Here is a 6,000-nt window from a genome sequence, read left to right as displayed (position 1 = left end):
CATTGTATTCAGACAGACTTAACTATTTTAGAAGTTTTGTTTTCTCTGCATTTATATGGGGGCATTCCTTTTTTTATTCTAAAGTGGAGTTTGTTGGATAATATTTCAATTTGAGTATGTGCATTATCAGGTTGGGTAAGGAAAACGGAGACCAACAATCGATTCATTGGAGGACATCATGTAGCATTGAATGGGCAGGTTGCATATCCAGAAATAAAATAATAAATAATAATAAACTTTGTTTGTTTGTTTGTTTTATTAATTGAAAGTTATGATGCTGTCATAAAATGTCCTTTAAAACCTTTTTGAGTGTCTTACAGTGTCTTATTTTTTTTAAAAAAGAGAGCTTAGCAGTGTATGTGGCTAAGAAATCTGCAATGTTTCACATCAGTACAGGTTGGCTGTTATCTTGAGAACACTGGGTTAGCTAGCTGTAGCAACTCAACCCTGAACCTGATGGAAGCCTAGGTTTACTGGGAACTCTATCTCTCATCCTAGCCCAACCCTAACCCTAGTCCTCATCTGAACCACACAGTTAATGAGATCTACATAAAATGTGCTTCACCAAAAAGGTTTTTGCATGTAACGAAAAAGCAGCCTCCTTAGTCTCATTTGTCAGGTATCGTTTAATGATTTTTACCTTTGCAATCATACATACATTTTAAAACCATCATATTTAAACACATTTACAGCATAGATATACATTCATCTCTCCAATGTATAATGTCTGGGTAGTGCTTCATGTATCATCAGGTTAGGTTAGGCTTTTCATACAAACGTGCATCTCACCTCTGCACTTTATAATTCAGGAAGCTGCAAGAGTTGCTGATGGATTTAAAACCCCAGCACACAAGCCAGGGAGCCATTATCCTTTTATTATAATTATTAATTAGTACTTCAATTTAAAATTAACTTGGACTTATTGGGTGTATTTAAATAAACCCCCATATCACCTCTTATCATACGAGTTGGTCCAGTAGCTAGGGCTCCGATTGTGTTTTTTGAAGACAGGATCAACTATAAAGACCCAAAATATTCAAAATGTTCTTCAGTTTGTACAGTGCTCTCAGTTACTGTTTCTCAACCAAGATAAGTAAATATTGATATCTCTTGCATCTTGAGGTCGATAAAAATAATGCAACTAATGACTTTGACAAGGGCCAAATTGTGATGGTTAGACGACTGGGTCAGAGCATCTCTAAAACTGCAAGCTTTTGTGGGGTGTTCCCGGTCTGCAGTGGTCAGTACCTATCAAAAGTGGTCCAAGGAAGGAAAAGTGGTGAACCGGCGACAGGGTCATGGCAGCCAAGGCTCATTGATGTAGGTGGGGAGCGAAGGCTGGCCCATGTGGTCCGATCCAACAGACGAGCTACTGTAGCTCAAATTGCTGAAAAAGTGAATGCTGGTTCTCATAGAAAGGTGTCAGAACACACAGTGCATCGCAGTTTGTTGCATATGGGGCTGCGTAGCCGCAGACCAGTCAGGGTGCCCATGTTGACCCCTGTCCATTGCCACAAAAAACCTACAATGGGCACGTGAGCATCAGAACTGGACCATGGAGCAATGGAAGAAGGTAGCCTGGTCTGATGAATCACGCGTTCAAGGTGTTGACTTGGCCTCCAAATTCCCCAGATCTCAATCCAATCGAGCATCTGTGGGATGTGCTGGACAAATAAGTCCGATCTATGGAGGCCCCACCTCGCACCTTACAGCACTTAAAGGATCTGCTGCTAACATCTTGGTGCCAGATACCACAGCACACCTTCAGAGGTCTAGTGGAGTCCATGTCTCGACAGGTCAGGGCTGTTTTGGCGGCAAAAGGGTGACCTACACAATATTAGGCAGGTGGTCATAATGTTATGGCTGATCGGTGTAAATGGATAAACAGATCCAAGAAATAATAACAGTTATCATATTCAACCCATAAACACTTCAAGACCCTCAAAACCCTAACATCCCCCCAACAAGAAAATATTTAAAAAACACAGTATAATCTTATACACAAAATCACTTGATCAACAACAAGACAAGAAAAAATGGAAAATAAAAACATCAATGCATCATATATACATCACTAATTCACCCCCTGTACTTCACACAACACTTTATTAACACACCACATGAGATAAAAGTTGTCCAAATCCTAGATAGATAGATAGATAGATAGATAGATAGATAGATAGATACAAGTCTAATCTATGAAGAAGTATTTTTATAATTATTGCAACTATCTCATTGGTAAAATAAATAAATACATTGATAAATAAATAAATAAAACTGTGGAAAAATATATGAGAAAGTAAATTAAAAATTATGCATGCTTTCTCGTCTGTAGAAACATCACAAATGTAGGTCTAAAGTGCTTGTCAATTAGTGCTTCTTCATTGTATTAATATTTTGCCATTCGCGGGCAGCCGTCTCCTGTCTGAAAGCCGTTGATAGCTGTATTGATCAGTGCACAGTGACAGTGCAGAAAAACAAGACAGCTTTTGATCCACGAACAACCAATTTAGAATTGAAATGCGTTTCATGGAGCAAGGTGGAGAAAGGTTGTAATATAGTAATATCAATATAGGGCCTTGTGTTTTGCGTGATCTGTCCATGTAATTGCTATTGCAAATCTCGCAAAACATAGGGCTCTAATTATGACACATTTTCAAAAGGTACAGTACATTGGGAGAATATTTTATATATGCTGTAATATACAAAAATGACAATAAATTGCATATTTTAAAGTTCATTACAGTAGGCCTATATTGCAATATATTGTTATTATTAGATTTTGGTTGGCTTTTAGCATTAGGGACCGTTTGTGACTTTTATTATCTTGCATTAGTTACGTGTTTAAGTGTATGTATCACCCTGTATTAATAAAGGCAGTTTGAGAGTAGTAATTTTGAGTTTAGTTTCCCTGTACAATCTCTGGTGAATTGTGACACCGTCGGCAGGATCTCAGAAACACCCACCATGGACAGTCAAGGTCTTCAAGCTCTGCCCCCAGTGGCCGCTATGGCATGGTTTCTAGGGGTACCTTGGATTGGATTGCTGATTGTTATTAACTGTCAGCCTGCATTTCAACATTTTATGTCACATATTATACTAATCCTGCCGCCGAACACACAACGTACTGAGTCACGATTCAGATATAAAACTTAATGAACAGTAACCATCCAAACAAGCCAGTTTGGAGACTGGTATGAAATAGAAGCGATTCTGATCTGGGAATCTAGGAAGTCTAAGCATGGCAGAAAGGTGATTGTATACAAACACACTGGGTAAGAATAGGAAACTGACTTGGAGTCTGTAAGTTTATGTTAGTTAATTGAAGAGTGCCCTGCCTGCATCAGCTGCTGTAAATACAGTCTACATCTAGAATATTTTCCATATTGGAGGTTCATGTATAGAGTAAATGTAAATAGGGAGGCGGGGTGCATAATACATATTCAAAGACTGGCAAAGTTTGCACATCTTGTCTTAATTGCATTCCCTGAATTGGAGCATTCTATGTAGGGCTGGATCAGTGTTCAACAGACTCTTGAATATGTTATTGATTAATAAGTATTAATTTTAGTTTCCCCCTCCTTATTAACAAAGCTGGACTAAAACTTAATTTTATTTCTGGTAATGTAATAATGTGAAAACATGCAAGTCTACTTATGTTAGAATAAGCTTAAATTGATACTGTCATTGGCAAAGGGGTTTAGTAAATGATAAAATTGTCAAACTACAAATCTCCCTTCATTTCGTGGTTATGCTGTAGCTTTGCATATTATCTGATTATGATGCTATTGTATTAATATGTTTATGTAACAAAATGTATATTTCATTTTTACTTTCAGAATAAAGTTGACTGTAAGGAGTTTTACACTCTTTTTTCAAGGGGGGGCAGCCCAGTTTCTTGGGGCCACAACACAGTGTTGTTTGGATTTTGTTCCAGTCCAACTCTCACTTCTCATTAATGGGTCTAAATATACCTGTCTCTGTAAGGTCCCACCGTTGTGCATTTAAAACTCAGATACTACCTTCAAAACAACTCTGGGATAAAGTTGTGGAAAAGCAAAGATCAGGGGAGGGGTGTAAAAGGATTTCAAAGGCATTGAATATCCCTTGGAGCGCAGTCAAGTCGATTATGAAGAAATGGAAGGTATACGGCACCACCCAGAATCTGTTTAGAGCAGGATGTCTTCCCAAACTGAGGAGTCAGGTAAAAAGGGCATTGGTCAAAGAAGCCACCAAGAGGCCAATAACAACTCCGAAAGACCTTGGCTGAGATGGGAGAAACTGTCCATGTATCAACACTAGCTCAGGTACTCCACAAATCTGACCTGTAATGAAGAATGGCAAGGAAGAGACATTTCTGAAAAAAATCATATATAAGATCCTGCTTGGAATTTGCAAAAAGATGCGGCACATGAGTCTGTGGTCTGAACTAGTTGGCCTAAAGGCAAAGCATTATGTCTGGAACAAACCCACACAATAACCCAGGTAACACAATATCTACTGTGGTGCATGGTGGTGGTAGCATCATGCTGTGGGGATGCTTTGCATTGGTAGGGACTGGGAAGTTTGTCATGGTAGAGGGCAAAATGCAAGGAGCCAAATATAGGCAAATCCTTGAAAACCTCCTTCAGTCTGAAAAAGACCTAAGATTGAGATAGAGATTTACCATAAAGCAGGACAATGACCAAAAGTATACCGCCAAAGTGACACTGGAGTGACTTAAAAACAAGAAAACGAATGTCCTGGAGTGGCCCAGTCAGAGCCTGGTTGAATCTGATTAAGAATCTGTGGCAAGATCTGAAGATTGCTGTCCACCAACGATCCCCATCCAACTTGACAAAGCATAATTTTGAATTGAGTGAATATTGCACCATCCAGGTGTGAAAACATGTTAGAGACTTTCTAGAAAAGACACCTGTAAGAAGAACTGACACAGGGGAGTGAATACTTCTCTAACCAAGACATTTCAGTTTTTTTTAATTAACTGTTGTTTCACAATACAAAATATCTAGCCTCTTCAAAGTATTGAGTAGGTTGTGTAAACCAAAGGGGAAATAAAATCCCATTTAAATGTATTACAAATTCAAGTTGTAACACAACATGTGAAAAAGTCTAAGGGGGTTGAATACTTCCTATAGGCACTGTATATATACATATATTATTTATGTATTTAAAGAATCATTTATTTTCTGTTTTTAAAAGGTTTAAAAATTAATTTAATCTGTCTCAATTTCACACATGACTACGGTGGCTCGTTGAGGACATGAAAAAAAAAAGCCCCGTGATCACGACATAACGAGTTGTTTTGTTGTGATCACGAGATAAATTACCTCCAGTTAACTTGTGATCACGACATAATGGGCCGTATATCGGGCCATAACTATACTCAATGGTTAACAGACTTAACCCCACTACTGTATGGAATAATAATAACAGGAAAAGCATAAGTATTACAGTAATAACAATAAATACGCATTTAACCGATGCCCTACACGGGATTCAAACCACTTTCATTGTGTGTCTTCACCGCTACAGTGTTGCGTTCAGTCCGCTACACATCACCTTTTTATGAAGGAGGTTTAAAGCTGTTCTGAGGGGTTACCTCATTTGTAATGTGTTTATTATGTAGAATGAGTGTATTTACGAATAGGCACACATAAAATATGCTAAATTAATGTGTATGGTTATTATAATTGTAGTTTGGATAGTTTTTATGAGTTGTGTCAATAAAACTAAAACAAATGCCAGCGCATTCAGTTTGCTGTAAGAGCAGTGCGCAGCGGTCCAGACCACTCGGACGAACCCCTACGGGCACCGCGGACACACACTCACAACGGGCACTTTTGAGTGACCAATTAACCTGAACTGCATGTCTTTGCACTGGGTGGAAATGGGAGGAAACCACAATCCACTTAGAAAAGAAGCGAGATACGTAGAGAATAAGTAATTTAGCATTGCTAGCAGCTGCCATGCTTTTTTAAAATCAATATTAACTGTAAT

Source organism: Amia ocellicauda, chromosome 2, assembly GCF_036373705.1.
Source record: "Amia ocellicauda isolate fAmiCal2 chromosome 2, fAmiCal2.hap1, whole genome shotgun sequence".
NCBI lineage: Eukaryota > Metazoa > Chordata > Actinopteri > Amiiformes > Amiidae > Amia > Amia ocellicauda.
This window is presented reverse-complemented; position numbering follows the sequence as displayed.